The sequence below is a fragment of the Falco punctatus genome, assembly GCF_963210335.1.
Source record: "Falco punctatus genome assembly, chromosome: Z".
Lineage (NCBI taxonomy): Eukaryota > Metazoa > Chordata > Aves > Falconiformes > Falconidae > Falco > Falco punctatus.
The window spans coordinates 57,361,213-57,388,412 of record NC_137586.1 but is presented as its reverse complement, the minus strand read 5'-3'; the positions used below and the strand labels follow the sequence as shown (position 1 = coordinate 57,388,412).

The 27,200-nt window shown below is 37.0% G+C and overlaps 1 long non-coding RNA gene across 7 annotated transcripts in view; it reads left to right on the top strand.

The window, feature by feature from the left end:
- LOC308056686 overlaps positions 1 to 27,200 on the top strand; it is a 93,252-nt gene that overhangs the window by 53,527 nt on the left and 12,525 nt on the right. For 4 of the 7 annotated variants that reach the window (XR_013924918.1, XR_013924919.1, XR_013924920.1 and 1 more), the window contains exon 3: positions 994 to 27,200. This exon is cut by the window's right edge and continues 12,525 nt beyond it. This is a non-coding gene — a long non-coding RNA (uncharacterized lncRNA). The remainder of the gene's footprint in view (positions 1 to 993) is intronic. The other 3 variants (XR_013924922.1, XR_013924923.1, XR_013924924.1) reach the window with 3 other exon arrangements.

Genomic DNA, 27,200 nt, shown 5'->3' with positions numbered 1-27,200 from the left:
GTAATATTTTGCCCTCAGGGAGATGACTTGCTTGATCCATGAGAGTAGGCTGATGCTATGTTTCTGCACATCAGGAAAACCCAACACATACAACCTTTTGAAAGTTTCTGCATATCCACAGCTTACAACGCATTTTACTGTTGCAAGACTTTAAATGTAGTCTTCTAAGCTTATGTTCACTTTAGTAAAGAAAAAAAAAATTGTCACTGACACCCCACTGTCAATACTACATGCATTTCAGGGGTTTATGTCAGACTAGCTCCACTCTGGTTCCAAGGAGTGAATGACCACCAGTGGCTGGAGTCACGTAGGTGCATTTAACAGAATGCATGTTCTGTCTTGTTTTCATCTTGGCATTCAGTTATGTTAGGAGGTCTTTTTTAAAAGTGCACTCCTGCTAAAAGCAAGATTACACAGAGAGATAAGAAAAGCGTTAAGAGTGTGTTGTCATCCTCCCCTAGTCATTTGATTTGCTCAAAGGCAGCTCCAAGAACTTCTCTAAACCCTCTGTTATTTCTTATTTATATGGCATGACTAAGACGTCATATGTATAAAATCTCTTCCCTATTTCGAGTTAGAACACACCAAAATTAAAAGAAACAAAAAACTCTTTACACATTAAAAGAAAATAATTTCTGTCCTTCCATAAAGGCAATAAAGAAATATTATTGGATTTTAAGTTGTCTTTTTAAAATCTTTTGGATTTGTATTTGTGTAACATAATTCTGATAGTTAAAAATAGTTTACATAGAAAATCTTTGTGGCAAATATACCAGTAAAATGCATGGATATATTCTTGTTGTTGTTATTCTGAGAGGAGATAATATGTCAAATTGTATGCACTGTGTAAAATTCTGCACAAAACCAGCTGGTGATGTTACTGTGCTCTTATGTCTGTCATAAGGATCAGATCCCTTATTTCTCTCTGACAGTTTCTAGCTGCAGCTGCTATGGTCTTCTTTACATGAGTGACAATCATTTAATTCTCTCTAGAACAAGGCTGAAAACATGACCAGGCTGGGAAGCACCAGGTCTTATCCTGACAGTGTTTTGTTATCGACACAGCCCAAGCTCTGACCCTTTTGGCTTTATCCAAGGTGAGTGTCTCAGAGAAACAGCTTGCACCCCTGATGTGTCCGAGCATGGGTTCAAGAATGCTGGATCTAAGACAGGATTCGAGGAGAAGATGTGCATGTTGCGTGGCTGCAGGACAAGTGATATAATAAGCTCCACTGGTATTGCTTAGGTGCTTGCCAGTATTGTCACTGCTGATGCTAGCTGTAGAGCTGATAATAAAAATCAACACACTTGAACTGTTGTGATTTCTAGGTGTTTCTGTATCGCAGGATGTAGATCCTATATTTGGCTTAGGCTCAAGAGTGCACTTGAGCAAGCATTCAGTGTCCACATGTATTAAATAAAATATTTGAAAAACTCCTTCAACACTTATCTTGTGAATGCTGCTTAGAATTCATTAACCTTTGGTGTTGTATAGACTTTCCTTTTAATTAGTTTTCAGACTGTACATTCTTTATAATTACTCCAAGCAAGATAAAATGAGAAAGTTTAATACACTCCATATGTGCAATGAACTGAATCATTTGTCAAAGGTGCTATAAAATTAAGGTAGTTTTATTGCCAATGTACCATTTTCCATGCAATTACTATTCACATATTGCTATGTCTAATTTAAGGTCCTATTGTATTTTGTGGTTATATTTAAAGATGTGCTAGAAATGCTTTCAGATATTGGAAAAACAGCCAAAATAATTTTTTTAAAAATAAGTTGCATTGAAAGCATAGAAGCCAGCTGGTTTTGGTTAGCTGGTTTGGTTTTGGTTGGTTGGGTTTTTGGGGTGGGGTGGGGATTGTTTTTTGGTTTTCTGTTTAGGCTTTATATTTGGGGGCATGAGGGATGTTCAATAATGTGTCATTTTAATGTATTTTTATAAGAATAGTGAAAACTTTTCTTTTGGATATGTACAGGTACTGAATCCTAACCTGTAACATACCATTGCTTTTTGATCTGAGGAGTGTAAAGGTTACCGAAATCAATTATATTTTAATGAAGCCCATCAAAGCAAGAAGAATTGCTGTAATATCCGCTATACTAATACGTTTCTTCACAACCATACAATATCAAACACTGATAATTATTTAAATATTAATTTTCCTGGGTTTTATATTTAATGAAATAATTAATTCTTTAATTTCCTTATCATATAGCAAAAATGGAAAACTGTGCCAGGTGTAAAATTGTTTTTACTGCTTCAATTCAAACACCAAAACTGAAGCTATTTGAAGGAAATTAAAAAAACCCAACCAAACCAAACCAAACAAAACAAAACAAAACCCCAAAACAAAACCAAAAAACAAACCAATTTGGAACAATATTTTAGCAAATGTAGTATCAGTATATGTGAAGGATCATATACCTGATAATTTATATTGTAGTAGTTTTCATGCTTATTTAACACAAATGAAGCACATTGTTATCTTTTAATATATATTCTTATTCTAGTGCTGTAAATATAGGTGCAGGTGTAGAATCACACAAACAGGACTGACACCTGATATGTTAGTCTTTGAAAGTTTAGCCCATAATTAAAAACATATGCATTACATATTCACAGGAAAAAGTAAGGACCTCATTCTTTTCAACATAATTATTTTTTGTATTTCAGTCATTATTCCATTCTTTTGTTTCCTACAAGAAGATAAAGAGATAAATTTCAACCTGAACTAAAGCTTATGGATCCTGAGAACTGGAGCCTCTGGTTATGTTTGCTCCTGACCTTTAACAAGATATTTAAATGTGTGCTTTAAACACAGGCATAGCTACATTAAAGAGCTGTGTAAAGCTGAGCAGCAATAATAGATCTCAACAGATTCTAAAATTTCTTCATGCTTTTACAATGAAAAGTAGATACACTTGCAACAAAATCTGAGTTCCATGCTTCTTGCTGTTTCCAGCAATTCACAGCAAATTTGTGCTTTCTGGGACAGCCTAGCCTCAGGAAAAGACCAAAGCCACTTCTGCTCAGGTATGCCATCTCAGACACTATGAACAACTGGATCTATAGAGAAAGAAGGCAGAAACAGGCAAGTATAGGAAATACTTTCTTTTCCTCCAGAAAACACAATTCAGAAATTTCCCCATTGGAAATTCTACCATGGCTCTTGTGTTCCCACAGTTATCCCATAACAATGGATTTTTGCTTCCTGAATTTTTTCAAGTCTGTATGTTTTTCAGGCACAACACCCTGTGGCAAAATGTCTGGCAATCAATTTTAATTTTATGCTAGGTAGAAAATTACTTCCTTTGAAATCTGATGTCTTAATCTAGGGGGTTTATGGTAAGTGGTGAGCAGTTGTTATCTAAGTTTCCATCACATTTGTGACTTTATATGCACTGATTGAAGGGTATGTTTCTCTAAGAAAGTCTTAAGAATGACTACTTTATCCTGAGTATAATGACAACTAATATTGCATCCTGTCTATTTTTTTAAAATTTTACAAAAAGTAGATTCCAAACAAATTTTGTTTGAAAACAATCAAAGGAGCTCTGAGAACCGATGGCTCTGCTAGTCTCCCAGGACTTCTCATCTTCTGGCTGTATGGCAGAAAGTTGGCAATTTTTAAGTTCCCACTTCAGACAAATGTGCATTTTTGATTTTGCCATCCTACACCATCTATCTGATGATGCAGTCACAGCTTGAGCCCCTTCACAAATCCCAGGGAAATGATTAAATTCTAAAATTAACTAATCTGAGTTCTTAAAGGAGCAGCTATACAAGCCAAATATATATCTGGATATTCTGCATATAAAGTGGATAACAGACTGTTCAAAACCACTTTCTCTTGCTGGGGGGTAAATCAATGTCATGGCAGAGAGGGACATGCAGAAAGAATCTGAAGCCTTGACATGCTTTAAGCATTCAATCTTGCAAAGAAATTGCTGTATGGAAGACAGTGAGCAAAACTGGACTGGGACAATAAGAGCAGAAAAAGTGACAGAGGAAATCAGGTTGAACTGTCCTGGAAAGCTTCATCTCTGATTCTGTGTAGGTGTGTTCCTGCAAGAATTGGGTGCATTTCTTCTGTAAAGCTCTGAAACTTGACACAAACTTGTCAAGAGATGTTGACTTTTATATCTAAAAATGTAGCTGAAAATAGAATCAAAACTGAGTTCCCGTTGAGTTTTAGAACTATCATAATCAAAGTCCAACAATGGCAAAAATATCCTAAAAAAGAAAAAAACTACCATTGCTTAGATATGACTCTTATCTCTCACTTTCTCAAATAAACAGCTTCAGCACTTCCATCTTCTTAATCATATGGAAGCCTTTGTGGGCATCTAAAAGATACACATCTTTGAGAGGTCTGGATTTTTTTATAATGCGCAAATTGTAAGCTGTCTAAAAGAAAAGAATACCCCACATATTAAAAGATCTACAGGCAGCAAGTTAGACTAAAATTGCACCTAGACATTTCCCAGTTTTTGACAGTTTACAAAGGCTTTCTTGAAACAAGTGCATACTTCAGTGCAGTGTTAGTTGAAAGTCATATTTCAGCTGTAGTCTTGTTCCAATATTATTATGGTTTTCTAGTGGAATTTATGACAGATTAGTAAGGTAATCATCTCTGATAAATCCTGGTTGTATTAAAAACATAGTATTTCTTAGTGGCCAAATGAGAAATCCTACATTCGGTCTTTGCCTTTCATGCCTTCAGCTTCTGAGAAGGGCTTTGTTGAAATCTCAATGAACTTCTTGTGTTCAGTTTTGACAGGTAGTTGTTTAAATAATTTCTGTCTTGGAAAGCTGATGTGGTCCAGTCCCTACCAGATTTTTTTTCTGTACAGAAGGAATGAAGCTAAATCAAACAGAATACACCTTTTTCTTCATGTATCACTTCCTTCATAGCTCAGAAACAAAAACAGTTTCTGTCTGGTAGTTGCATATGTGGGATATTTACCCAGGGTAAATGGGGATTTTTTTGTTGGAATCAAAATATTTTAGAAAACCATCACAGTCAAATGCTTCAAGAACCCAGCAATTTAGGGTTTTTATAAGTACCTGATCTAAGCTTGGTTTTATTTTCATGAAAGTAACGTTGAGTGCTTTGCAATGTATGTGTTCAAGGTAATGTTCAGGAACAGATACCTAGAATAATCCTCTTAATTAACTTGGCAGAACTTCCTATTAGTGTTAATATTTTACTGCTAGTAGCTTTATTCCTGTTAATAATTGCTCCTTTTAGCAGCCCAGACACTTAGCAAAAAGATGGCTTTGGAGCAGAATAAACATGTTTAGTCTTACAGAGCTGGAAGTTTCCAGTTTGCAGACTAAATAAGGCTTGGGTAAACAGCAGCAGAAACAGATAGCCACATCGATATCTGGAATATTATATGACTATCATTATCACTACTGCTATCCTTACCTGGTGTTATTTAATGAAGGCACTGGAATCACTTCTGTACACAACCAGACTATATGTTTCACTGTTTGTAATCAAGCCCAGAATATGTTCAATATATTTCCCATATTTCCTCAATATAACCTTTTTCTAAGGCTGTCATCTTAAATACTTTGTATTCTCAGTATCCCCATAGCTTTTAGTGACATAAAAAGTTGAGACTGTTCATTCCATGCTGAAACATTTGTCACATGTATAGAAGAATAGAAAAAAATTGCACTTTCAGAAATGCAGAAATGTTGGTGTTTATTACATTAGTTTCAATGCAACTGTATCTTCCATAAAGCATTTAAAACAACTGGAAACTCATAATGTTACTGATATTCATAGACACCATGACATTCATATCAAATATGTTATCATAGCAAGATGCTACATGATACAGTGCTGTGTTTTCACCTCTTCAATAAATTCCTCTTATGTGAGTAAATGACGACTCATAAGAGATCTATAAAAGAACCAGTAATACTGTAACTAAAACTAAATGATCAACAATATTTTGAACTCCTTGATATAGTAGCATAAACCATAAAACTAAACAAAACACACAAAATCAATCAAGAGTGACTGGGAAGGAACATGTGACATGTCTCAGTAATGTAGATACTGATTAACTGAGGGTTTAGACAGGTTTTTGGGCTGCCTTTGGAGAGGATGGCAACAGACTGCAACAGTTTATTTTAGGAACTTCCATTTTTCTGTGTAATCTTGCTCATAGTAGAAGAAAATTGAATATTTCAAATTGTCTTCTAATTCTTTTAGGAAACAATCTTTTTCTGTCATTCTATTAATTATATCTATTGTATCAAAAAAATTTTATAGAGATTACACTGTCCACGATCAAACAGCATATGTCCTTTGTTAAATTATTATACCCATGAAAAATATACACTTTTTGCTTGATAATCAGAAGTAAGAAAATATTGTGTTAATTGTTCACAAACTAAGTTGTCAATGCCATAAAAAATAATTAAGCATTTAATGTAACAGTATTTATAAAACCCATCTAATTATGCTACTCTTCTTTTAAATTCCCTGTGCTGGCTTTCTCTTGGCTTTTTGGCTGAGTTCATACTTCTTTTTTCTAGCTAGAAGCAGCCTATTATCAAACTAAACAGGAAACGTAACCTGTGTTATGATTTGCATTTATAGAAGTGGTTTTGCTTTTGAATTTGGCATTTAATAAAGAACTCATATTTATGCAAAAAAATTCTGACCGGCTCCACCCATGCTGCTTCTGTGACTGCTCATTTTCCTGCTGTGTTTTGGGGCTTGAACAACTGTCAGTACTGGACAGATTTTAACAGCTTCTTCTTATTGTTTCTAGCAAAGAAGAAAAAAAAAAAAAAAAAGTCTTTCCTCCAGATTCCTAGAGAAAATATAAGTACAACATACCACAGATTTTTCATAGCAGTTGTGAAGAACAGACTCTCATCCATATTTTCACTTGAAGAAATGTCTGTCTAGCTGTATTAAATTAGCTTCCTGTCCTTTAGTCACTTGTACAATGGATGTGCTGTAATTTAATTTGTGATTTAAACTCCATTTCAGGAGACATCAATTTAATCTATGCAAACTGATTTTTGGAGTGGGCCTCTGTCATACAAAGCCGTATAACTGCAATGTAGGCTTTGTTTGACAACTTAAATGGAGCTAGCCATTTTAGTAAAAAAAATTATTTTCCTATTAAAGTTAGGAGTGATGGAAGGTGTGAAGTGATCCTGTCTGGTTTCAGAGCTAAATTCAGAGGATGAATATAGGAAATTAATATTTAACCATTTATATCATGAAATGATAAGTAAATACTGGGTTATGAAACAAAAATTCTTGCTCGCAAGAGAAATTGGTTGAATGACATCTTTTAAAGTTACAGTTTATTTATACTACTGTGCAATAAACCTTAGATATTGTCAACAACAAAAATAATTTATGCTATATTAGATAACATAACAGTTATATAGGGTAGATATGTATTCAGAGCAAGTGAAGTGAAAATCATTGGCTGGTAAATGTCTGTGCCTAATTAGGTTTATAGAACTATAAACCTAGCAGTAGTTATTCAGAATATTATTAAAGGAAAACCTTTGAAGACTATCTTACATTAAAAAAAACCAAACACCAAACCCATCATGTTGCTTTCTGTTTATTCATATTCACTACATGGCATACTGCATATGTCCCAGAAGTTCAGCCTAGGTTTTTGGTTTTGGTATTTTTGGTTTCTTTTCTTTTAGCAGCACAGATGAACACAAGGCAGATAAACATAATGAACCTATTGATGTCAGTATAGTCTAAATTAATAGAAGAATCAACATATTGAATAGCTGTAAAACAAGTTGGGAAGTAAAGAAGTAAAAAGGACGCGGGTTTAGGCCTAAGCACTGCTGTAGAGGCTTTGTCATACTTCCACATCTGCAGCCATGGTGCCTTATGCTGTGAGCCTATGGAAAATTAGGTATACTGAGCTTTAGGACCAGCATCACAGTTATCCCAAATCCAGGTTCTTCACTTGGTGTGCAAGCACTGATCCACACAGAGTGTGTCTATGCAGAGATGGGTGCTGGGTGGCCACAAAGCTAGCCCCTCTTAACACACAGTAAAACTTTTCACACACTTCGAACAACTGTTTACAATTACTTCTTGGTTCCTAAGAGCCTTGTCTCCATACCACACACGTTCTGTGGGGAGGGAGCTTTGTTAGCAGGGGGCTTTCTTTGCTCAAGGGTGGATCTTTTAGTATGCCAATTAGGATAGTTCACAAATCATTCAAGTAATTTCCTATTTGGTCCTATTAACCTTTTAGTTCTTGAACTTGTCTTGTTACTTCTTAGCTTGAGGTATTTATGGTGTCTATTCCTTCTCTCAAGGCCATGTGTGTTAACTATGTGTAAGGGTTGATTAACATCCTCTGTTTTAAAAATTCTTTCTTCTTTTCTTTAAAGTAAATAATTCCCGCATCAATAGGACAGATAGTTCAGGCTGGAAGAGGCCTCAGGACATCTCTAGCCCAGCCCCTGACTACAGCAGGGTGCGCTATGAAGGCAGTGTTGGACCAGAAGAATAATGACAAATACTTGCTTGGTATTTGTTCAGACAGGGCCAATTAATCTCACACAGTGGTCTGTGAATATCTCATGGGAGCAAGATTTTGACAGTCACCATTCGGAGGAAATATCCAGAGAGTGCTACCAGGTGTTGGCTTTTATGCTCTAGCTGTTGCCTTGTTGACATGGTATTTGGATGCTCAATGGTACTTAGTATATGCTGTAGATTAAGCAGGTAGTATGCAAGTACCAAAACTCAACAAGGTATTCTCTCACAATGTTAAAATGATTACAGGCAAATTTAGGGGACCAGAAACTCTCTCCTAGAAAATTCTCAGACTAGTTTAGGAGTTAGAAAGGACTCAATACCAATTCCGATAGATAGCTTGCTATTTTGTTTAGGTGATAAAATAGTTTAGGTGTAAGGATGTAGGCTGTGCAGTGCTACAGTGCAAGAAAGCAGCCCAGGTTGTGTTCATTATCCATGTTTGAAAAGGATAATTAGTCTCCTGAATCACCACAACGAATCTGAAAAATCAAAAAGTACATGAAAGCTTGCATCTTTATAGGGCTTGTTTTTCCCCTTCTGTCCTTCAATGGATCTGCTAGATCTGACCACTTTTTCTCCTTTTCCTTTCTGCCTTACGTTGGATAAGCTGGTCCCATGAAAATGAAGATGAAAAGCATTACCATTTTCTGGTAATCTATTATACATGTTTAACTAGAATTTCTTCTACTACCAGTTCCTGTAACACTGATGTTTTTCACATAAGCATATACACTAAAGGTCAAATAGAAGGTAGTTAAAGCATTTTAAGAAACAGCCATCACCAGCTGCAGTAGAGACACTGCATTACTTCTGTTAATAATATTGTTAGAACGTTCTGAATGGTCAATCCATTAATGATTGGTTAAATGGTCCCAGACAGGCTAAATGGATTTAGTACAGCTAAAGGTAATATAACTAGAACACAGATAAAAGACTACGTAATTAAGGTGAGACATACCTTTGAAAACCAGGGGACCATCAGAGGTAACAAACTTAACATGAATTCTCAGTGTAATAAAAAAATTGAGAAAAGTGCTTTTGCCTGTGTGAACAGACTCCTGCTAGGACATTGTTTCTACTTCTGGCATCTACAATTTCAGATGAAGTAGAAACACCAAAAACAATTTCAAAAAAGAACTGGAAAAACAATGCAAATATTGGGAAAAAAATGTAGGATATTAAAGTTCAGTCTACTCGGTTTCTCTAAAAAAAAGTTTAGAAGTAACTTGTAAGTATGTCAGACATGGAAAAGACCATTGATTCCATGGAGCTTTTCACACTCTCAGAGAAAGTCATAGTAAGATGAAGAAGTGGTTGGAAAGTGAATTTAGGCAAAATGAACCATGAAATCAGCTGCCATCTCCTAGTAGTGCCAGCTGGCACTGGGAAAATGTATCAGGAGAGTGACAGAACCACCATCATTTACTTCCTGTGGAAAAAAATTAGATAGCTATGTGAAAAGTTAAAACCATAGGAAAAAAGCAGGACTGGAAAGGAAAAGGCAAGAAAACCTAGTCCAGCCATAAAATAAAATTTAGATGCTGGGTGTGGTCTGTAGTCAGTGAGTTTGTGCAGACAGGAAATTTCAGCTACTGAGTTTATCTTCTTGTTCACTGTATATATGACCCTACCATCTCTACTTTCAGTACTTAAAATGTATGTTTAGCTTCTACCTGTATTTTTCATAAATGGGCATTTGTGGACACAGTGCCACCCTAACACTAGTAAGACTAAACCCTGTCATTCCTGCAATTAACAACAGGCACTGAAGGTGAGATTTGAAGGCAGGCATGTTGAGACTAGATTCCTTTGGTTGCAGGGATCTCCATTTCCTATTGTACCATTACAGCTGAAAGACTTCAAAAAGATAACCTCTGTTCTGTGTATGGTGTTTCACTTCCTACTTTGGCTTCTCAGGGGAAAAAAAGTTAGCAGAATCCCCTGGGAATCTGCTTTTGAGGGCTTAGGAGTCCACAAGTACCAGTCAGTTTTTAAGAACCACATTTTAAAAGCACAGGAGAGGGCAATTCCATTGTCTCAAAATTCAAGCAAGTGGGTCAGAAGACCAGCTTGGCTGAATAGGGAAGTCCTTTTGGAAATCAGGAGGAAAAAAAAATATTGTACCATCTCTGGAAGACAGGTCAGACTTCACATGAAGATTACAGAGCCCTGGTTTACATATGCAGGGAGAAGACACAAAAGACTGAAGCTGAAGAAGAGTTGAAACTGGCTACTGTTGCATCACGCAACAAGAAGGACTTTCTGAAGTACCTTAATAACAAGAAGAGGACTAAAAAAAAAAAATTGAACCAATACTTGTTGAAGATGGTCACCTGTCAAATAGGGTTGAAGATAAAGCAGAGGCATTTAGTGCTTTTTTTGCCTCAGTCTTTAACAATCATGATAGACCTTGGGCTGCGTGGTCCTCTGAGTTGAAGGGCCATGACTACAGGAATGATGAATTTCCATTTGTGGGCACTGAAATTGTAAGGGGCCAGCTGCATCAGTAGAATGCTCATAAATCCATGGGGCCAGATGGATTTATCCTAAACTACTGAAGGATCTAGCAGATGTTACAGCATGAACCCTCTCATTCACCTACCAGAGGTCTTGGGAGGCTGGGGAGGTCCCTGCTGAGTGGAAGGCAGCCAACACTATTCTAATGTACAAAAAGGGCATGAAGGAAGACCCAAGAAACTACAGATCTGTTAGACTAACTTCAGTATCTGGAAAAATTATGGGGAAAATCATACTGGGTGCTACTGAAAAGCATTTAAAGGCCAATGCAATCATTGACACAGTCAGCATGAGTTCACAAAGGGGAAGTCCTGTTTAGCTAATCTGACATTCTTCTAGGATAAGACCAACCACCTAGTGAAAGAAGGAAAGGCCCTGGATGTAGCTTCTCTGGATTTTAGTAAGGCTTTTCGTACTGTTGCTCACAGCATCCTTCTGGACAAGTTGTCCAGCTGTGAGATGAGCAGGTACATGATGCAGTAGGTGATGCACTTGCTGAATGGCAGGGCTCAACAAGTTGTAGTGAATGGGGCTACATCTGGCTGTTGATCAGTCACCAGTGCTGTTCCTTAGGGTTCAGTTCTAGAGGCAGCTCTGTTCAATATTTTAATAAATGATCTGGAGGCAGGAGTTGAATGCATGCACCATTAGCAAGTTTGCTGATGATACCAAACTGGGAGGTGCAGTTTGCTCTCGTGAGGGACAAGAAACCTTGCAGAGGGATCTAGACAGATTGGAGCATTGGGCAACTATCAACATCATGAAATTTCACAATAACAACTGCCAGACTCTGCACCTGGGATGGAGAAATGTTGGATACAAGTATAAATTGGGAGAGGAGTGACTGGAAAGCATCCCTGCAGAAAGGGATCTGGGGGATGCTGGCTGACAACAGGCTCAATATGAGTCATCAGTGAGTGAGCCCTGGCAGCCAAGAGGGCAAACCTCTGCATCCTGGGATGCATCAAACACAGCATAACCAGCCGGTCCAAAGAGGTGAATATCCCACTGTACTTGGCATTAGTGTGGCCTCCCCTTGAATACTGTGTGCAGCTCTGGGCCCCACAATTTAAAAATAATGTCAGGGTACTTGAACGTGCCCAGAGGAGGGCAGCCTAGCTGGTGGGAGGGCTGGAAGGCATGTCCTGTGAGGAGCAGCTGAGGGCTTTGGGTTGGTCTAGTTTGGAGACAGGGAGGCTGGGGGCGACCTCATTGCTCTCTATAGCTGCCGGGGGGTGGGGGGTAGGGGGCGGGTGGAGGGGAGAGGAGAGGGAGGTGCTGAGCTCTTCTCCCTGCTATCAGTGACAGGATGCCTGGGAATGGCTCAAAGCTGTGCGAGGGGGGGTTTAGACTGGACGTTAGGAAGCATTTCTTTACCAACAGGGTGATCAAACACTGGAACAGGCTTAGAGAGGTGTAGTCAATGCCCCAAGCCTGTCAGTGTTTAAGAGGCATTTGGACAATGCCCTTAGTAATGTACTTTAACTTTTGGTCAGCCCTGAATTGGTCAGGCAGTTAGACCAGACAGTCAGTTTATCTTCTTTCCAACCAAAATATTCCATTCTAGTCCATTTGAGGGTCTCACACGATACTGCTAATATTATGTATTACTGTACCCCCAATATATGTTATGCTCTTGACCAAATACAAGCTAATACTTCCGAAATAAATGATCCTTCTGCCACACTAAGGATCTCCTACTAAGAAAACAGCCTTTTATCACACTCACAAATCTATTTGGATAACAGTCTTTCCTTTTAGATGAACAGTCACTGAGTACTTGCTAGGTACAAGCCTCTCCAAAAAGTTTTATGCGTTTGTTCAGACCGCTTCAGAGAACAGTGACTTATTAAAATGTATATAATTTGCTTCTGCTTCTTAAGAATCTTCTTAACTAAATACTAATTACATTGGAAGTATGGCTCTAAAAAAAATTCAAAAAAGTCATATTTACACAAAGTTATAATTTGAAAGAATTTTGGAACTCAAAAGCTATTGGGATTTTTATCACATGCAAACCCTAAAATGCTGGGACCAGGCAGTTTAACAATTTCACAGGAATAAAACTTCCTTCAAATGTCTGCATACCTGCTGTGCTCTCAAAAGTCAATATGAGTATTGCGTACAATGTTTTCCCAATTTATGTAGAGGAAGCTTCATACATAATGACAGCTTGGCCAGTTTTTTAGGAACTCACACTGCTAGTTTGGCCAAAGGAAAAAAGCGATTCCATATTCAGTGGAACTAATACACACTGGTTTCCAATGTATCACTCCTGCACACATTGTATTCAGTTTAATAGGCTAAGTTTGTAGTTTTCCTTCTTCTCTATTTGACTGCCTCTTCTTCTTCTTCTTTTTTTTTTTTTTTTTTTTTTTTTTTAATGTATAGAAAGATAATGTGTTCTCACTCTCTTTCTCTCTGTCATATCTAGATGAAATGGGCTAGCAAAAAGACTTCTGTACTCATGCAGCTAATGTGGTCATGAAGTTTGTTTCCTTGGAAAGCTAGGCTAAAAGCAGGAGCAATACATTTACAATACATTTATATCTACAATAATATTTCCTTTGCAATACCGTGTAATCAAACTGAGAGCCAAAGAAAACCAGAGATGTTATTTTTTCAGTTAATGGTCGGTCTTTCTGCTGGGAATGATTTTTTGCATCAAGAAACTGCATGACAGACACTATTCAGCTTTACAGTAATTGTAAACAAAATAAAAGATGACTGAAAAAGGTACAATTTACACACAATTAAGAACACTTAGAAATAGGATTCTATCAAGCATAACAGCAGTCTTTGCAGTCCATCCAGTGGCACAAAATATTTGCTAGGTGTATTTATTATTTTTTTTTTTTTATGCATTGCTTTATTTCCAAACCATATTTTGGAATATCACAGTTTTTGGTAATGTAGATCCACAGTTGTAATACTCTCCATCATGTTGAGACATCACTATGTCAGATTTTTGTTAAAACCCTTATTTTGAATGTTATCCAAGAGCTCATGCTCAGAAACCAAAATCCAGTTTCAAGTGTTTGATGAAGTTTAAAATATATATCATAAATAAATAAATAAATAAAATATTCTTCAAAGGAGACAAGAATGGCTATTATCTGCAAGGTTAAAATTTGTGGAGACTCTTGTCCTTTTCTTTCCTTGAATGTTTCTTATTTTTTCCGGCTGAATCTTCCTCATATTAAAGGTTCCGACAGGAACAGAAAGTAGAATGTGAATTTGGCAGTTACAGGTATTTTTCAATTTTTATCAATCATCAAACAAGTAGGTGAAGCCTTTACTGAATTTGGAAGAGAGGAGCAATGTGTCTCCTGAATACTACAGAAACAGTGCCAGAAGGACACTGGGCAGGATATGAGAGGGCTCTTTGTGACCTTCTGTATATAAAATGAAGTGCCAGTTTATTTGCTTGAAGAGAAATAGAAAAAAAACTACAAATGTAGTGGAAATTATAGCTCACTGAAATATGTATGTTGCTGATGTAGTCTTAATTCCTGTGGCATATTCACACACAAAGCTACTCACTTAATGCCATAGTGTAGGTGTATATGTGTGTTTAAGTAATATAACTAAAAAGGGGAAAAGGGGTAATGGTTATGTCTGGATAATTATCTGGAAGACTATGAATTTCTACATGCCCTCTCACTCATATGAGGGTTTTTTTCCTCATTAAATTGCAGGTTTTGTGAATGTGGACTTTTAATAAATATGATAGTCCTGCCTACCTCAAACTGCTCACAAAACTGCCCTTTTCCAAGACACATGATCTAAAAAAGGACTTGTTCTGCTTTTAAAAACAGCTACAGACCAAAAAAAATGCTGAGACACTCAGAATTTTTATGAATACAGGAATATTTAACACTCATGTCCAATTTTGAACATGTGCTCACATACAGAATAATTTTTAGCCTTACTAATGTAACTAAACACAATGGTGAAGAGTAAAGGGTCATGGACAAATCTTTGTTCTCTAATATATGAAAGGTTATTAAACATGTGCACTGAAGTAACTAAGTACGACATGCAGCTCCATTAGAGATGTGTAATAAATAGAATGCATTATAAAATTATATTTATAGAGCCTATTACTGTTTCCTGCTGGAGAGAAATATAAAATGAAGTCCTAAAGGGGATGTATGACAAGCCATGGAATACTAAAAAAAATTGCTCATGCAGGACTTTGTTCCCTAGTCATCCCGTCTAAGGCAAGCCAAGCAGAGGACAACAAAGACCAGGTATAAAAAGGGCTTAAACCCTGGGGAAGCATGAAAAGCCATTGCATGTATGGATGGATTATAATCTGAGCATCTGCTTTACAAAATCAACAAGGAAAAACACCTGGAAAATAATAAAATATTAGAGACATGTTGCTTTGTTCACCATGAAAAATTAAGTAAAAGGGGTATTGCTTAGTGAAACAAAGGTAATTCAGCAAAAATATGTAATTTATCTTTGCCAGACTGGTTGCAGCAATTGACAAAAATCTGTAAATTTATCTTAGTGCTGTAAGCTTGCTGCAGGCATTCCCAATAAGGGCTTGTCATTATTTTTGACATTAGAAGTATCTGCCTGTGGAAACAACAGACTAGTGATGAAAGTATAAATGCAATATACTGCATAAAGAGTTTTCAGTCTGCATCTAAGCTATGCAGTCAGAAGTATTCATTTCTGAGAACAAAATTACTTTGGAAGGTGAGCTGGTACAGGTGTTTGAGCACATGAATCAGAAAGACAATAAAAGCTGAAGAAAAATGTCTAAAAAGCACATATTCCTGTCTCGCCTCTTTGTTTTGATCAGATGTTTCAGATTATAAAGAGCACTGACAACTCTTGTGAGGTAAAAGTGTATCATGAATGTTTCATATGTGACCTTCATCTCAAAGCACTTGACTATATTTTACAGATTTTGGATCTGAGCCTACAAGGTGTTTTGCAGATTCAGTTCCTTTTTACTGGTGTTCCATGCAAGCACAAAAATCTGCTTGCAAAATGGTAGGTGGAACTGACCTGGTGAAATTGGGCTGCTACTTAGATGTGTACTCATTTTCCCATGCCAAAGAATATGAAACTTGCTGGACATCTTCTGAGGTTAATTCTGCTGGTTGGAAAAGTTCCAATTTTAAGGTGTTCACCCATGGACCTAACTGGCTGTCACTGTGCCCTAATCTCCTGGAGAGCAGTCAGGTAAACAGTCCCATTTCCATCTAGGGTAGTTCAAACATGCATCCATGCATTCATCCATCCATCCATCCATCCATCCATCCATCCATCCATCCATCCATCCATGCATGCACCCAACATCTTCTCCCACTTAATTATAAACAAACCACAATTGCTTTATATGAAGTGACTAACTGTGATAGAGGGAAATAGGAAAACGGTGAGCAGAAATAATACCACATCTCTTTGCAAACCAAGCAAATACTGTAAATACAGTCTGCTAAAGTTTTGAACAGGTCTTCATGTATCTGACCTACTCCAAAAAGAGTTTACAGCACAGTTTTTTCCTCTTGGTTGAGAAGCTGGCATCCAAAATAGCTAATTTAACAAACTTTGCAGCAATGTATGCTGTTGAAATTTTGAGCATCTGAAGGCTGGAAGAAAGCTTATACTTACAATTTAGGCAATCAGCCACCCTTTCAAACTGATAAATGTTTACTCCTTTTCAGTAAAACCCTAATGATTTTTAAACTATGAAATTATATATATTTCTTAGCTTCCTATTCCATTCTTCATTACATCAGCATACAGAGTTGCTGCTTTTGGCATTTTTTTTTCATTATTATTATGCTGGGCTTATCCTGGAGAGGAAACAAGCATTTATTAGGTCACATTCCAAGACATGACAAAGGTAAATCTACAGTAATTTCTACAATCGCCAAGGTTTTGCAGTAGGGGCAGAAAGTAGTCCATTGATGTCTGACATTTCTTCTGGTCTATTTACCAAAAGTTTGTGTCCTAGCACCTTAATTTCTGCTACTTAACAACTAAAATAAGGTCATAAGATTCAGTGTCACTCTTCATCTGCTATGGCAGAATAATTCCATCTCCTGAAATGACAGAAGAAAGAGGGATAGGCTTGCCTGAAGAATTGGCACAATGAAGTAGCAAAAGTAATCTGGCATTTTTAGAGTGTTTAATTAGTAGCTCTTAGACATGAGTCACAGTTGCAGCCAGTGTCTGACCAAGCTTTCTCACCAATGTCACTCAGGTTGAATTTTCATATAGCAAACATTCTTTTGTAGCAATATTGACTTTCAGGTCAGATTCAAAGAGCAAGAAGAGTACTGGCAAGACTCAGTAGGAGAATCTGGGAATTACAGAGGTGAATAGAGGTAATCAAATGATACAAGCACTTTGGAAGGCTGGAACTAATAAATACTGTTGGCTTTTTGTGGGGCAGAAAGGAAGGAGTTGCCATTTTTTCCCAGCTCCCAAGGTTTGCCTAACTCCTTTAACCAGCCATAGGACAGCCATTCTCAACACTTCCCCCAGAAGCTTTCCATGTAATTGCTGAACAGGTTTATTCTTTGCATGCAAGACATACTGTGGCAACAGAATCTTCAGGCGTGTTCTTGAGCCAGCAATACAGCCACCGTTTGCAAACCAAAGAAATACTGTAAATACAGTCTGCTAAAGGTTTGAACAGGTCTTCATGTATCCGACCTACTCCAAAAAAAGTTCACAGTTTTTTCCTCTTGGTTGAGAAGCTGGCATAGTCACAGAGCCTAATATTTTCAAGAATAATGCAACTGGCTTTGTCCAAGAAGGGTGGTGTTGTGCTAATAGAGAAAAGGGCTGTACCCTTTGAGAGGAGGAGGGAGGGAGAGAAAGAGAACAGATCAAAAAAATATGAGTTAAGCAGGATCTGCAAAAAGTGCTAGGAAGTGCCACTAAATGTGGAAGTACAAATGATATGTTACACAAAGGGATGTGTTGCCCACAAAATTAATAGGGCCAATGACAGAGAGCAAAAAGATCACTATAAAAAGAATATGCCCTTTCTGTGTGTAAACAGACACACAGACAAAGAAATGCCAGCCCTCATATTTCCCATTTCTGGGGGGTTTCCAGCATCTGTACTCTCTTCCATCTTTCGATTACTGACTGAATGGCCACAGCTGATGTAGCTGTGTGGCCAGCACTGGGGTAAAGAGGAGGAAGCTGAGGTTTTGTGTGTGTGTTACCCTGCTCTGACTGTGTATTTCTGTAAGTATTTGCTCATCTCATCTCCCATCACAGACAGATGCAGCAGAGAGAAAGAGAAGTGAAAAAAACCCAACCCCTAAACAATGTAATTCCAGACATCTCTGCTGCCAAGCACATATTTTGGTTGCTTATTCAGCTCTACTTCAGTATTTCATGTTTACTGATTCACTTTTCAGCTGGGAGTCTGTCTAAACCTCTTCAAGACAACCTATAAAAAGGTCTACAGCTACATTTTTTGAATGAAAGTGACTATTATTGGTTTTAATAAAAAGTTCTTTTGTTAGACTGACTTGCTTGTTAAACCTCTGTCTCACTTCTCTCTTAAAAATCTGGCCATCAGTATCACAACAAGAGCTGATTTTTTTCTGAAAATCCATCAGCTGTTTAAGTGCTTAAATGGGAATGAGAATTTTCTTAAAGTCTAGTACCAGCTGTGCTGAGCCCAACAATGTCTTGCTTGAGGTGTAAAAATCAGGTTTATTGGAACCACAGGATCAAGCTCGTGCAAGCAAAACCTTAGATTTGCCTTCGGTAATTTAATTTTGTGAAAACCTTTTCTAGGCTTGTGCTTCATGAAAAAGAAACAGACCTGTGGAGTTGGGGGGAAATAAAAAAAATGTAGACCAGGTTACACAAGGGCGTTTATGCTCCCTGGAAATTTCCAATAGCACAACAATTGTTCTTTCAAATTAGAACAAAACGGGAATAGGTAGACATTTTGCAGATGCAAATATGCTCTGAAATTATTTCTCAGAATTCACTGAAATTAATTTTGCAACATTTGTATATTTGACTTTATTTGAAATGAAATTTCAATCAAAATTAAGACATAAAATGGAAGGACAAATGCCTACTTCAGACTGGAAATTTTGCTTTATATCAGGAATTGAAAAAAGTGTGACTGTTTTTGCTAGGAAAGAAAATAAAGAGTTATACAACATTTTTAAAAACCAGAAAACAGATTTGCTGAAATAAAAATTTTTTCATGTAACATTTTACCTTCAACAGACTATATGTTTGGCTAGCAACATTTCCAAACTAATACTTTTAGTCTGCAGTGATGGCTACTGGTTTCTGACAGTTGGATCTTCCATAGTCATCCCCATACTGAAATATTTTGATAAATGTCTCCTATGATCCTATACTTATTTTCTATCAAACTAGGGTTTTGGGTTTTTTTGTTTTTTTGTTTCCTTATGCAAAACTTTGAGACATGCAAGATACCTGTTTGAAACACAACCATGCTGTTATGTCCCATATTAACTCCTGAACTACATCTTAAAATTGTCTGGAGAATATAAACTGAGCAGAACGCAGGGGCCATTAGTAACATGATATGTTATTAACTTCCAGCATCTAGAAATGTTTCTACAGAATATTTAATCTGATGTTGTTTTAGGTCCTTGCTGATTTAAAAGCTACAATACATGACTGATGAGAATCTAGTTTGTTCTGAAATTTGCTGAATGAAATGTTCTGAGAATGTGTTCATAGTTCAAGTCCTTCATTCATCTCCTTCTATGTAGACACTGTATTTTCTATGGAAAGTGTGAAAAACACTTCGTGTGGAATTTTAACTGTCTCTAAGTATAGATCTCCTATTCCATCCATCTTGAGTTGGTAATAGCATGAATACATTAAATATTGGAAGATTCAGTGACGTTGGCATGACATACTCACACCTGAGACAATTCTCATATTTATAATTCTGTACCGAGAATGCATAGGCAGCTTGTGATCTTGCTACATGTCACACAGTCAGCAATAAGTTTTTTTTCAAAAACCAAAACTGTTCACCAGCATAAGTGTATTGAAACAATACACTACTGCAGCTACTATGCAACACTGTACATACCTGATCACTGAGGGTGTGTTTACTGCACAGAAGCACATTGAGGCCTATTCATGACCAGTGTTATTTTTTCCCTAAAACATAGCAATGATCTCATTTTAGACAGCTGCCAGCTGCCTGAGATATGAGAGACTTTTCTTTGGGAAGAAACTTCTCTTTCAGAGGACTACGTATGTCACAAAATTGATGCTTTCCTCCTTGGAGAAGCAGCTGACTTAACAATGGGTTTTATCATAACCTAGAATCATAGAATCACAGAACAGTTTGGGTTGCAAGGGGCCTTTAAAGATCACCTTGTCCAACCCCCCTGTCATGGGCCAGGGACATCTTTCACTAGATTACTTTGTGCAAAGCCCCTCTAACCTGACCAACACTTCCAGTGATGGATCATTCGCAACTTCTCTAGGCAACCTGTTCCAGTGTCTTACCACCTCATTGTAAAAAAAAATTCTTCCTTATATCTTACTGAAATCTAGCCTCTTTTAGTTTAAAACCTTGTCCTAGCTTGTACCAACAGAGAGAACAGAGGTATGCTTGCACAGGAGCCAGACAAACTGCTGAAGTGTTGAGAGACAAAATGATCACCTATCACTGTAGATTCATGGACTATACTGCCATGACAAAACAAGACTTGGGAAAACCAAATAGGTGAAGTACGAAAGGGACAAGACATTCTTCACAAAGCACATGGCATTGCCTGAACCCAATTGAAACCTGCCACAGCTCTCAGACTCTTCTGCCTATTGTGTTGCCATGATCAGGAGCCATTCACCTGACCTTCCATGGGAGCTACCGGCTAGGAGAGGTGGCGTACCATCTCTTCATGCTCTTTTGCGCAGAACCTGAGCCTGTGCAAAGATATACTGCATAGAATCATTAACCCTTTGGGTAGTTCACTGGCTTCAAGATTGAAAATGGGGATGCCCAATTTCGTGTCTTTGCAGGAATGGGCAGCAACTGGGAAAGAATTTTATGGAACTAGATGTTGCACTAAGATAAGGAGAATAGCAATTGTGTTTAAGACTTATTTTAAATCCTTTTAAGAATCTAGCCCTGAAAAGTGACACAAATAAGTCAGGCAAGAAATGGTCATCAAAGAACATGGTGTGATTTTAAAACACAGAAAATAATTTATGCAGCAATAAAGTGAAAGAGAGTAAGAAATACTAAATACAATTTAAATAAATACAAATAACTTCTGAATCTTTCCATTTCTTTTTTATGAAATCTTTCAAAATGTTATTTAAGGAAACAAAAGCATTGCATCCTTTCTAGTTGATTCTTTGTCTTTTTTTTTCTCTGGAAGAATGAAAAATGACCATCCTCCTGTTTTCATCACCTGGGTCGTGCCTGAAATCTATTAGCAAAGCTTGGTGTCGGCAATGATGCACCCCGAAAAATCGCTTACAGTAAACATCAGAACTAATGAGATGGAAAATGACTGCTCTGTGCCTGTTCTCAGAATTCACAGGGTACCTTGACTACAGGAATCATTACCTGCTTTGTTTTCAACTTGGCCACAGAACACAATACATTTCATGTAACAAAATTTAACCAGTGGTGCTGATCTTCCCTTTAGTCTTCTGTTTGATATTTCTATTTTCCTACTTCAGTTTTATTGCCATAGGGTTCCCCTCTTCCACTAAATCTTCCCTCCTTGCACTTCTCCAGCCTCTTTCCTCTGTATTGTACTTTCAGGTGCTGAAGGATCTGGGAACTTTGCTTTTCTCTACCCAAGCTGACACTGTCTCTTGCCCTCATGATTTTTTTTCCTGGTTTACTGTGTAGCCAAAAAGGAGGAGAATGAAGTCCCAGCTGCATGTATGCTTCATGTACCAGTCCAAAATAAAAGGGTAATAGTCTTACAGAAATAGTTTCAAAAGCTTCCACCTACATTCTGCCAGAACTATGTCTTCTACTTACTCAAACAGTCTAACCATATTTCTCATGGAAAGAGAGGCCTAAATTAAGGAAAAGAAGACATGAATTGTGTGATGACAGCGATTAATGTGGTCTATTTTGGGTACAGGATGAAAGAAGGTGGTCTTTACAAATAACAACCATTTTAGTTTGCATCTTTACTGCACTGTAGAGCCTGTCAACTCAAAGGAATTGACACAGATGTAACATCTTGCCCTTACATGGTTTCTCATATGCAACGCTGAGTATTACATAGTGGTTTTACAGCCCACAAAATACCTAAGTTTCCCATCACTTGCTCATGTATATTGCATTTAGTTGTTAGGTTAGGATCACCGAAGACAGTCAAGAATCCATAGGCCAAAGGATAACAGTGATGAAGGTGTAAAAGAAGCTGAAGATCAGCTAAATGTTGAGAAGTGAAAGGATAAGAGAGAAGCGGAAATCCCAGTTTAGAAATGGATTAACAATGAATTAACAATGAATGTCAGTGCCAATAAAAAACATTTAGGCTTCAGTAATCTTTGAGTTCAAAATGGTAATGAAACTCAAAATGCTGGACTGAAAATGCAATGTACAGTCAAAGATGTTGCTATGCTCACTTAATTTTTGTTTTCTTGTTCCTTCATTTTTGTCTTGACCATTTCCTGCTTGGAGAACAGAAGGCTGAGGGGTGACCTCATTGAAATCTAGACCTTCCTCAAGCTGGGCAGCTGAAGAGGAAGTGGTGATCTCTTCTCTCTGGTGACCAGCAACAGGATACAAGGAAATGATATGCAGTTGTGTCAAGGGAAGTTCAGACTGGACACTGAAAAAGGCTCTTCATTAAGAAGGTGGTCTGTCACTGGAACAGGCTCTCCAGGGAAGTGATCATGGCACCATGCCTGTTAGAGTTCAAGGAGCATCTGGATGATGCTCTTAGGTTAGTTTGGGTTTAGGTAGTCCTGTTAGAAGCAAGGCATTGGACTTGATGATCCTTATGGGTGCCTTCCAACTTGAGATATTCTATGATTCTACAATTAATCAGATTCCAGTTCTTAACTTTTCCTGATTGCTTAGTTGTATTTCTCTTTCCAGCCTTTTAAGATGCAAACAAATCAAACTTTGGTCATTTGCAGACTACAGTGTTATACAGAAGTAGTTATCACCTGCATATCATAATGGTATGTTTCGAAATTATATTCTGGTGTGAAGTATAACCAAGCACATTACAATAATTTCTAACATCCTGCATTACAACAGCAGCATATACTAGCTTACACACTATGGAAGAATGCTAGTGTATGACAGTTGTACACAGCACTAGCTGTATTCAAGTTATGATTTCATTTATTAATTATTACTGTGCTCAGTGAATTCCTGCCACTGTCTTGGGTTGCACAGCCATCAGTACACTCTACTCTGTATATTTTTATAAAAGTAATGCTCTTTTAAAAGCAGTTCACACACGAAGAGGAATAATAGGAGATCAGATATCAAACAAACTGCCAGCAACTGAAGAAGAAATGGAAGAGGTTACTTGTCCTGACTGAAGAAAGGTACAAGTCTTTTGGGGTCTCACAACTGTAAGAGAAAGACTTTGGTAAAGAAATTGATAGCTCTCAAAGATCTATCTTACCAGAGGAAACATAAAATGAAGCAAGTTCTCAATAACGAACACAGATCAAAAGCAAACAGGAAACTAAAAACAACAGCACAGTATTTAAAAGATAAGGGTGGATATTTTTAAATAGGAGTGCACTGTTAGAATCTTGATACAATGACATGGTCATTCAGATTTAGACACTACTGAGAAGAAAAAGACTTTGATAATACATATTTCATAACTGTGATTGTAAAACCTTATTTTAAGAGATGCAGGACACCAGATGCTAAAATACTGCTTGTAAATTTATTTCCTTATGTACTTACAACAAGGCTACAGAAGGCCTAATCTCATCGTGATCCCAATTTAAACTTGATTCTAACTTTCCTATCCTGATCTAGGATGTCATTAAGATTAATTTTAGTTCTTCACATCCATTTGGAATATGAATGCATTTTTCTCTACCTTAACATGAATGAATGACAAAGCACCTGCAACATTATTTCCATTAATTCAGTTTACTATCACAGTGGAAACAAAAGGAATCAGTACAACATAAGTCAGTCTTTAAAAATACCGATGATATTTGTAAATAAAAAGGATTATAAACCAATAAAAAATTACATCATATGTGAATAAAAGTGTTTTACAAAGCAGCAGTGAAAAATATTTAACTTCAAGGCCATGTTTCTGATGTACATAATCCGTTGAATTTTACATAGTTCTTTTTAGTTATTTCAGATGCAATCTGGATAAATATATACCTTGATTAAAGATCCACAGCTGCAACATGGAGAAAGGTTTAATAGCCTGAAAAAGAATGGTTAAACCAGACCCAGACCCCTGCAGTACTTATAGTCACTTGTAACTATTATGGCAAGATTCAGCCACGTCTACTCGACAGTTGGAGAAAGGGCATCACAAAATGTTAGGGTTTTCGTGCTAACACCCCTCACAACTCAACCTGTTACTGACAATTATCTACTAATTTCTGTAAAGATTCTGTGTCAAACCCACATTATATTATCTAGTGCAAATTCACAGATCTAAGTCCACATCTTCATAGATTTTCTTCACCCTCCATTTTCCATTTCAAAACTGTAAACTGAGCTACATGAATTTCCATGCTGAAACTACTGTAAAACTGAAATATTAATAACATGGAAAATAAATGCATTTTCATACTAGTACAAATCACTTCAGGGAAGAATTGTATATATAATTTTTTCCTTACAAAAATAGATATTTGAACATGTCCACTGTATTAAGCTGTTTTATGTTTGCTACCCTCTACTTTGACCTACATTTCTACCTCAGAATTTACCATGAGATATACAGTATATTGACTATTCTCATTTTTCATGACACAAAAATAGAACTAAATTGTCCACCCACTGAAAAAAAAATCAAGCTATGTTTCTTCAGAGATATTTGTCTACTGAACTGATCTCAAGCAACACATCAGTCTGTTGTACCTACCCCAGTGGAGTTCACACACTTCCTTTCCACGTTCTTTACCTTTATCTTCTTCAGTGGACATGTATGGGTCATATATGGACATATGACATAATGTTAACATACAGAGATACTCCTTGGTGTTTTGACGGAAACAACTTTGTATATGGTACTTTCTCCCATACGTTTAATATTTTTCTTGGTGTAACACTGTGGAGTAGGGAGCTTGCTTTAAAGAAATAATATTAACACAGCCAAGCAAGTGATGTGTTAAATTAAAAAGATGTAATTCATAGACAGACAAAGGATAAAACTGCCTCTCCTATGTTCAGGAGAACATGAGTATTAATGAAGTTTGTTTTTCTATAAAAGTCAGAATGACGGTGTATTAAATATTTTATGTGAAAGCATGATTGCTTTATAAGTTGTGAAACAGTCATTTATATCATGATGAAAAGCCATCCAAATTGTGTGAGAATGTCTTTATTTCTGAAAAGAATTACGTCTTTCAAAATTCATAGCTGGGTTGACTGAGTCTGCTTCAATGAAGGTATCTGAGAAAACATAATATACAGGATACTGTTCTGCACATTGTGGCAGAGTTGTGGCTTTTGGTGCTTCTATTTAGATACACTTTCCTTTACAGGTCAGTTACAAATCACTCCTGCCAGCAGGGACACTACATAAAATAGGATTCAAGTGAATATTTATAGGGCGTTTAAGGGGATCTTTAAGTTACTCTTACCAGGATTCCAAATCGTTAGACTGTAATAAAACTCAGGGTGCCATTCTTGCCAGGATTTTAAAAGAACAGAAGAATCATAATAGATTCAAGAAAAATACATAATTTTCAGCAGTATTTAAATTTTCAATAAATGGGGCTTGTCATCCTTCAGTTGTCCAAATGCAAGCCTAAAAAAACCCCAACTACTGGCTTGTTTGAAGAAAGAGGAAACAAAGAACCTTAAATATATTCCATTAACTGATAAAACTTGAGTCATGTGATAGGCCATATTTTAGAATAAATATTTTCTTTACTGTATGAAAATATTTCTTCAAAGGAAGAAAAGTAGAGTCATACTTTATTGGTCTAAAGAACATCTCATGAATTCCAGACTGAATTTGGAAAACTCATTCTCCTAGTCTGTTTGCTTATGAATCCTATTTAACTTCCTCCTTGACATCTTGAAAAAAAGGCCTTTCATTTGAATACATATTTACTGCCTCTTTCAACAAAAGTTAACTCCATCATTGTTTTTGGGTGCTGATGTCAAGCTATAGCAATCTGTCAAAGACTCCACTTGTTAACAAACATGTAGTCAGAATTTACACTCTGTTTAAGAACTGAGACTCCATATGAAAAGGAAGCACTGAGAGCCCTACAGCTGCACCTGGGGTTTGCTGTTCTCCTCGCTCCAGCTCCTGGTGAACCCTACGAAGTGGGGAGCCCCGGGCTTGACGCTTAATGCTGCCACCCTGTGGCCAAGTAAATGGCTAAGGATGATCCCTAAAATTTCTAGGCCATTACACATCAGAATAACAGGAAAACAAGGACTTTTTTTTTTTTTTTATGAATGAGGAGAGAAAAAAAATATGTTTATTCCCATAGAGAATTAAATCGTGTTTAAAGGAAAGGAAGGAAAAGACTCAGGCAAGAAAACTTTGGATACCAAATAACAAACATAAATTGCTAAATATTTAAGTGACTCAAACTAAACATTATCAAACACGTGTTTTAATTTTCCCACAGATTTCGGTTGATCTGCAAAGTGGAGATATGTATACACCCCCCTTTTTAGGAGTTCAACTTCCTGATTAAGTCATCAGTGATATTAATTCCTGGGCATCCTCTGCTTCCTGAAGCTGCTGTGACCCAGAAGAGCAAGTGGAACTGAAATTTATTGTATGTCCTTTGTGTGGCTGAGGGATCCAAACTCTTCTCAGGACCCCTGACTGCTGCAAGTCAAATGCCACCTCTCAGTTTGCTGCAAGTGCTTTCCTCTTGCAGCTGCTCTGAATCAGCCTCCTAAAGCGTCAAGTCTGTTCACATTCAACCCAGTATGACTAACTCAG